Consider the following 8,895-nt stretch of genomic DNA (forward strand, 5'->3'; position numbering starts at 1 on the left):
CTGTTACCGAGTAGGTACTGGGTTAGTATTTAGCGCTAAAAAAATTATATCATAATTATTATGTGGATCCCGGTAAGTTAAGATATTTAGTCGTGAATTGTTTTAATTGTTTTATTTATATATTAATATTGTAAGTTATTAATTTCAAACGAACACTTTTTGAATATAATTATCTTTTTTTATTTAAGCTGAAAACGATCAAGAACATGTTGAACTGGTCAACTGTTTCTAAACTAGGGATACTCGTTGAACTTTCTTAGGGCAGGTCACGCGAAAGGCAACGTGCAACTGACGCTCTACACTATTTATTACTTTCTTTATTTTTAATACATATTTATTCAGATTTTTTTTTATTCCATTTTTTAGTAGTAATTATAAAAACGTTTAAAATTACTAGGATTATGAAATTTAGATAATCTATCGAGATGACATCAGTCTCAAGATCATTTTAAAGGCACACTAACAAATGACCGTAGTGTTCCAAAATAAGACACAAATTGAACAATGAGCGCGGCGACGCAGGCCCGAAAAGAAAATTAATTTAGGTATTGGTGTCGGTCGGCGAACCCATGATTGTGAAACGCTGAGTGATTGCGCTCAGCATAGTTTGTGTAATCCACCGGCAACAGTACAATGCGCCACCGAGTCAACCGGCCCTCGGAATCTTCACTTGTGGTGAAACCTTTTTAACATCATTTTAAATTCATAATTTAATATATCAAGCCAAAATATAGTTATTATTTTATTTGAAATATTAAAAAGGCTTCATCCATTTTACTTTCTTGACGATTTCAGAAGATATAGGGTATAAAATCGAAAACATCATTAAAAATTCAAAACATCAATATTAATTAACAAATTCACAGTTCCACACTTTTTATAAATATCACCACTATCAGAAAACAATTACAAAAATTGCTGAGCAGACCATACAGTCGGTAATTGGATGATGAGATCTCGTGAGGAACGTAGCCCGAGGCGGCATGAATGAAAGCCGCTCTCTGGCATCGCTCTACGCACACTGCTGCTGTGTCCTGACCGCAAACAAAATTGACACTGTGATTATTAAAATGTACACAATACATTGCCGTTTGTGGCATCAACTGCTTAACAAATTTCTATGAAATTGTGTAATGTATTTACACAATACGCAAACAATTGTTAACAATAACTACCATCGCGTAAACCTTTAAGGATATCGACATCCGCCAAACGAGTTTTTCCAGTCCGTATCATCGCAATATCACGGTTATTATTGAAATGCGCTGCGATCGCGACAGGTAAGTAAAACATTTATCATGATATGTTTACCTAATGAAGTGTATTTAGTGCGGTGAATATTAGGTGTGAAATAAAATGTAAATAGACGAAACATGGTTTTGTCGCAAAACTTAACGAACAGTAATTATTTTTATAACTATTTCTCATATTACGTTATAGTCTTGAAATATATAGGTACATAAGATATATCAATAACGCAAAATGATAATTCTTATGGGCAAATTACATTAAATAACAGGTATCATGTTTCACAATATCATAACAATGACCGAAATGTGGCGCTATTTTTAATGATTACGTTTAGAAAGTCACCGGGAAACTTTGACATCAATAACATGTTGATTACATCTCCGGTCGTACTTTGTAGTCGCATGAACACGTTGACTTTCATTTAGTTTGTTAAAACAATTAAACTACAATATTAGGTTCTGTAAGTGACCTTCGCCCGGTGATTTTTATAATATCTTCGACCTCATGTACGTGACAGACATATATAAGATTATTTTCCAAAGAAACATTGATTTTAATGTTAAAATATTTACTTTGTACGCTTCGAATGAAATAATATTACTTGACTAGCAGTAAAATTATAAAGTATTTACTATAAAAATCAAAGGTATTAGAATAAATAGCGAAAATGTCAGTTCTTTTTCAATATATTTAAGCAATTTATTATTTTTAAAACCATTTACGAAAATTAAAGTACTATTAATATCCAATATTAAAATAATTAAATAAAGGTAATAAAAAAAATACTGAAACGATTGTCGTAGCTACGTAGCGAGCGTAGGGTTCTGACGTCACTAGTGTAACGCCTACGACTGCTACACGACGTGGGCTGTATCTATTCAGAATAATATTTATATATTTGACCTTTACTATTAACAATATTTTGTACGAAACCGTAGTTTAGATAGTTATTCAATTATTATACAAAATATAAAATAATAGCGACCAATAAAGTAGCAACTTGGAAATTTCCATACAAATATTTATCAATAAAAAAAAGATATTAATCTTTTAATGGCGTCAAATAAGCTATAATTTAAATTAACTTACTCTTTTCAGCAGGTAACCTAAAAACTAAATAAAGATAAGATAAAAACACCATAAATACGTATCTCTAACGGGATTCAATCTATTTGTCCACTGATGGTTGATTAGGCTATTTGATCACATTTTTACTAAACAGTAATAATTCATTTTAAATGTAATAATAATATTCACAAACTAAATTTAAATACGAAGTGCTTAGACGATACAACTTGAAGAGCATTGTAGACGATGATATTAGAAAATATTCACTTTTAAAAAATTAAATCTGTCTCATACATAATCGACAGGCTAAATAAAGCATAAATTGTTTTTCTCGAAAGAGTTTTTATTTACGACCACAAAAAGTAATAAAGTAGCGAGCAAGTGCGCGCTTTATTAAACTCGGCCGTATGCCACGGCGTACATTCCGGTCTCAAAACCTGTCTGAACGGGTGAAATCAAACGCTGAAATGTGAAGTAGGGACCGTCCTCTTCGCATTGTCTCATACATTATCAACGCCTTAACTCGTCCGTATAATATTCGTTTGAATCCGGGCAAAAATCGCGGTGTATGGTATAAATGGCCGCGATCTATGTAAATTGTGAATGCCTACACGCACAGATGCGCTTTCGAGATGATATCAAGAATGATGTAAACACCGGCTCATAATAGAAACGACAATCATTAGCCTTATTGCTTTAAGTCATATTAGAGATTATAGGCAATTTAAATCTTTACACATGAACAAAATTCAATGTCTAAAATGCTAAGAAAAAGTAAAAAAAAAAGCTATAACTAGCTAAAATATATTGAATTATGCGAATACGAAACCAGAAGCGTGTCATTCAGTTCGATTTCACCGCTGTGCGTTTTGATGTCAGTGACTAACGATGCAGTCTACTTTGCAAACGCCGGTTCGCAAACTAAACATAAGTAGCATAATCTGCATATGAACGTAGAAATGTGCAAGCATTTCTACACCGACGAATGGATAAGCTTACATCTTCACAGAATTATCTGTATTTTAATAAATCTAAATTTTAAATCACTCTTAAAAGGTGAAAAACTAATATTTGACTAAGTATTTTAGAAAACAGTCAAATATTGTATATTTTGATATCTTCACTGAACACACGAAAACTTAAACACTATAAAATTCAACATGAAACATGGTACATTGCATAGGTATTGTTATCAATCGCAATTAAAAAGATTGACGATTAAGTATTCGTCAAATTTCGTCCATCTTCAAATTCAAACAGTCAGCTTAACTAGATGATATTAATAGCAGAAAAATTAGTTATCTTTGATTTTTGTCAAATTCCACAAGAACTTGTAACTTACCGAGCTTATTTTCGGGCATTGACCTATCACCGACCCGGACATAAATCTTCGTAAGCTCATATTATCATCTGAATACTTAACAAATACGGACCGCTTACTTAAATAATTTTATTCTTAACTTTTATTACTCTATTTATTTAAAAAAACTTTAAATATCCTTTAAAAAATATTAGCCATTTTGATCATTGTGACGTCATTAAGTTCTCAAAACAAATCTTACAGTTTAACTACTTGTCACAACATAATTTCCATAAAACATACATTATTTAATTGGATAAGCCTTACTTTATGTGGCTCATATTCAACTCGTCGAAAGGAGCTTAGCGATTTAAGCAATGATTACCTAGTGTTTTAGCTGCGAGTGCGAGTTCGTCGCTACAAGACCGTTTACAACGCGAGATTTATAGCCTTTAAAAACTTAATGACTGCGCCTTAGCCGGCTTAGCTTAAGAAACCGATACACACGGAGGCGGTCTATACATAAAATTAACATTAAATCAATAAATACAACTATATAAATCTTATACAAATTAATTTATTAATATAATTATAACTTACACTGTCAAATAGATATCTATATTAAAACTATATTTTCTCTGTGACAAGTGCTTCGTATATAGTATTCAGTTTATAATGGTATATCTACTTATTAAATTTTAATTTAAAGAAATATTTAAGTACGCCGTTTAATTGTTTTATATACTAAGTAGATGTCAACTTCGTCAACGCTCATTCCTTATTAGGCTTTGTGTCAACGCGGTAGCTTTTTTATTTTAAAATAATAAATACATCATTACCAAAATTGGTATGATGCATTACGGATTCACTTAGCGTCACCCTTGGACCGAACGCGACCGGTTTTGTGTTGAAATGAGAACATTAAGAGGAATAAGATCGCGTATTTCGACGGGTGTATAATCAAAGTAAAGCCGTACCGATGTAACTGTGAAGCAGGCAGGCATTTGTCGAGCTTGCCGTGTCAATAAACTTGATTCGAAAGTGGAAGACGCTCCGACTTACATAAGCAAGTAACAATGTGAGCCACGACCGAGTACGCATAGATTACGCTACGTAGATACGATATGTTTTAACTGGTTGAGTAATAAAAATCTACTCCAAGTTGTGTTTTATAATTTGTTTTTAATAAATAAAATCAACTATATCAGACTAAATCCATCCAAATCAATCGTAGTAATCTGTACCAAGCGACCTATCCACCGTTTCAAGGCGGGGGTTAAATGCAGCACAGATGCATAATACGGCATTTATAAGGAAAATCTTTAATATTTTAATTGATGTTTTGTTAATAGTTAAATTTAATAAAAAAACTTGCAATCATACACTCTGAATAATATTAATTACTAAGAAAAATTTAACAAAATAAACTTTTTTTATAAAATACCTACACAAAGATCGATCGAGAAATAAATAATAAAAAGAGCAAAATATTTACAAATATAAAATAAAACACAAAAAAAAACAAAAACATCGCGTTTAAGACTCTACATCGAACGTTTCTCTACATGTAATGTTTACGATGATAAATCTTTTGAGATATATCACAATCCCGTTATAATTTATATAGCTATAATTAGCTGTAAAATAAATTAGAGAAATACATATTTATAATTTAAACTTCTTCAAGTTACATTAAAGTTGTAAAATGTAAAGATAAATATGTTAAGCCAATTCTTATTTGAATTTTCTACCTCATTAACTTCTCGATTGATCGACCTTTTAAATTAATCAGGTGTCGATCTGTTTATATAGATATAAATTATAGGAATATAATGCTAATGATGCCTTGTAGCGTTTCTACAGAGCGAAATCTAGGCGAGTCGACTCAACAGTCAACACGGCCATGAATCGCGGCGGTAGTCCAGTTATTTGCAAAACCGCTATTTATAGCAATCCCATAAGCGAGTCGGTATTAGACTTATATCATGTATCATTTAAAATATGACTTATGTATATAAAAATATTACACGCAAACATTATTTATTTAATATGTGTTAAGATATTATATTTAATTTTAGATAATTACCGTCACATAAATATTTCACAGAATACATATTATTTACTTTTATTACATTAGGTACTGTTGTGAATATCAATAAAATAATTTATGTTTTATTCTTAACATCTCCCTGGTGTTTGCTTACTATATACATTTAGTTTCAAAATATAATTCATAATAACTTAAAATACCATTAGTAATTTCATTACTTTGAAAGAAAATTAATCGAAATGTAAATGTTAGCTAACGAATTACTAAAATATATACTTATATTTATAAACAGAAATATATTAGATCAATTATTTACCCAAGACTTCCTAGAAATGCTACATTAAAATAATGATAAAAACGTTGACATTTAAAATCCACATACAAGTAGGTATCATAAAGACAAATTATTATAATTTTTCACTCTTTAAATTAATTTGATTTGTATTTCTACACTTCCTCTTCAACTGTAAATAAAAAACTAAATAAACGATGACTTCCTAAATTATTATTAAAAATCTCAATAGAAATTATTTGAAAATATTTAAAATCTCAAACGCTGGAGTTTTTCAGAATACATTTATAAAACATATCAACTAGCACGTCATTTCTGTATACAGGTGTTTATGATTCGAATACCAAAATCGATAAATGGTGCTAATTATTTATTATTTTAATTACTCACTTTGCTATAAAAATTAAAGTATCAAATTATGTACATCATTTATATTTGCATTCGATTCAAAGATTTAATATTATCTTTAAAAGTACGTTGTTCAATAATACAACATATTTGTCAAAAAAAAATTTCATGCGCGTAATATTCACGTATGTAATCGCACAAAATGCGCTTTGAACTTTACGAGAAAACTAGTAATTCCAAGGCCGTTGAATATCGAGCACCCCACCGCAGGTGTTAATAGATGACGATGACAGCTTGCTGTCAGGTGGACAATTTGCGACAGAACATGTTTTTATGACAAAACTACTTTTCACATTTATGACAGATAAGTATTTTTGTCGGCACGTGTCGCGAATTTTTTTTTATAAAAAGAAAGAAATTCCTTGTCTTCTGACCATACTTACCTGGTACTAGCCATTTGTGAGGGAAATATCATAGTACAAAAGTGTCTATGGGAAAACCGGTGATCCCTCTATTCCCTCACACTTTTGATCCGATGGGATAGCAATAGAATAAGACCAGAGTTCAAGAGTAGGACAATAGGCTTTATGTGTTTTCCAGAGCACGGAAATGTTAACATCGCTACCTTCCAGGCTCTGGCTACTACTGAGATGTAAAGTCCAGTAACATTTTACTGAACCGATCAATACTAAAACCGAGATCCTTGGGATCTGAAGCATGCTATAAGATATACGACATGGAATAAGGAGCTCCATATATGTGTGTCTGTATTGAATGGTTTGTTACCATTGACCAGAAGTATGTGTAAAGATTACTCAAACATAAAGGATAAACGCTGAAATCTTTCAAAAACACTATATTTATGCAATTAATGTCGAGTCACTTTTAATTACAAGTTTAATACAATCAGTAGTATGATTTAAAAATATATTGAAATTAGCAAATCTTTAACGAATAATACTAAAATGAAACCATAGTTGTATGTTTAAATTACCGTTGACGACAAAACTAATTAGACGTACCTTGCTCGGTGTACCTACTCGGTATACTCGGTGTGTCAAAGTAAGCTTCGAACTAACGAAACGAATTCATATAAAAAGATAAATAAAGTTTTTACAGAATTAGTTTTTTAATTGTTACTTATTTAATATAAAAAAAAATATTTTATATGAAATTTATTTTCGCCAGAATTAATTAAAGTTATAAAAATATCAACCATCAGAGGAATCAATAAACTTACCCCATATACAAAATATTTTAATCGTTTACAAACTTATTCGAATTCTATTTGGCTTAGCAAAATGCCCATCATTCAGCGATCAATCAAAAAACCTTTAGTCCGGGTCAATAGTTAGACAAAGGCTTAGTAAGATTGTAGTAGTCTCCGGTCGGGTCGAGTCAAATACTTTACGGTGAGTTTATTAATTAAAGCAGCCGACCTTGCGAGCGGCACTTGCAAGGAGGTCGGGCGCGTGCGAGCGAGACGACACTCAATTGCGCAGCTCGCACCTCCTTCTTCGATGCGATAGAATTAGGACTCGTTATTGAAGAGGGATACGCCGAGTTTGAAATCCACTGAACGCTGCATATTGAACGTACTATGTTCAAGCCACTGGCAGGCATCAATATGTTTTAAAATTTCGTTTTAATTAAAGTGTCGCAAGGGCGTAGCATCTGATGCGGCGCGTCATCAAGCCGCCATCCGATCGACTCTCCTCATTGACCTTCCGTTATCTGCAGATTATCGGAGCTATAAACACTTTTGCATCATTTCCTGAAAAGCTAAAAATCGTTACTTATAATAACAAATTCTACATTTTACTAAATTTTATTAACAAACTTTTTTTTAGTTATAAAGAAATTATTATCGTAAAAATGGTAGTTTATAAAAATTCAATAAAATTGACAATAATTGAAAAAATATCAATCTAAATATTTAATAATATATTACGACGAAACAAGTTTTTTGAGTAAAATCTTCATACAATTTTTATGTTTATAATGAAGAATACTTTAGCTGCCTGTAACTGCCCAAAGATACGAAAATCAAATAAAACAAACAATTAGTAACAAGTGTTTTAAAACTATATAAATCAACGCGAAACTAATCAACAAAGAGCTTTAAAAGTAGCTTGGACGCCGAGCAATTATGGATGCTAAGAGGCGAATCTACAGTAAGCCGGTACACAATGACGTATCATACCAACACAAACACGCGTCGAGTAGCGGAGAGAACAATCACAGAAGAGCGCGAGCCGGCCGCCGGGAGATCACTCGAAACCGCACCTTAAGCTCATTGTCAAACCGATTACAATAAACAAACAGGGACAGACGCGGTTGGAATCCTGTCAAACAGGCGAGTTCGAGCGTTGACTTATTATCGGTAGAGCATTTCTGTCGCGGAGGTCGTTAGCCTAAAATTGTCTTTATATGAATGGAAAAAGGTCCATTTTAGCATGAAGCTCGATTCGTACAGGTAAGACACGGGCGCCGTCGCTTACTGCCCACACACACAAACGCAGCTCTGCGCTGCCATAAATAAAAGATTCCTACAGAAACAATTGTTGCGTGGAGGCGAGTTGAGGC

General features: G+C 32.1%; 1 long non-coding RNA gene across 1 annotated transcript; it reads right to left on the minus strand.

Annotated features, from left to right (window-relative positions):
• Positions 1-945: 945 nt before the first annotated feature.
• On the minus strand, positions 946-7,699 carry LOC125065460. Its single transcript, XR_007119622.1, has 3 exons — positions 7,550-7,699; positions 7,332-7,383; positions 946-1,034 (listed from the first exon to the last, which is right to left on the minus strand). It is a non-coding gene; the product is annotated as an uncharacterized LOC125065460 (long non-coding RNA).
• Positions 7,700-8,895: the final 1,196 nt, after the last annotated feature.

The sequence above is a fragment of the Vanessa atalanta genome, chromosome 7, assembly GCF_905147765.1.
Source record: "Vanessa atalanta chromosome 7, ilVanAtal1.2, whole genome shotgun sequence".
Classification (NCBI taxonomy): domain Eukaryota; kingdom Metazoa; phylum Arthropoda; class Insecta; order Lepidoptera; family Nymphalidae; genus Vanessa; species Vanessa atalanta.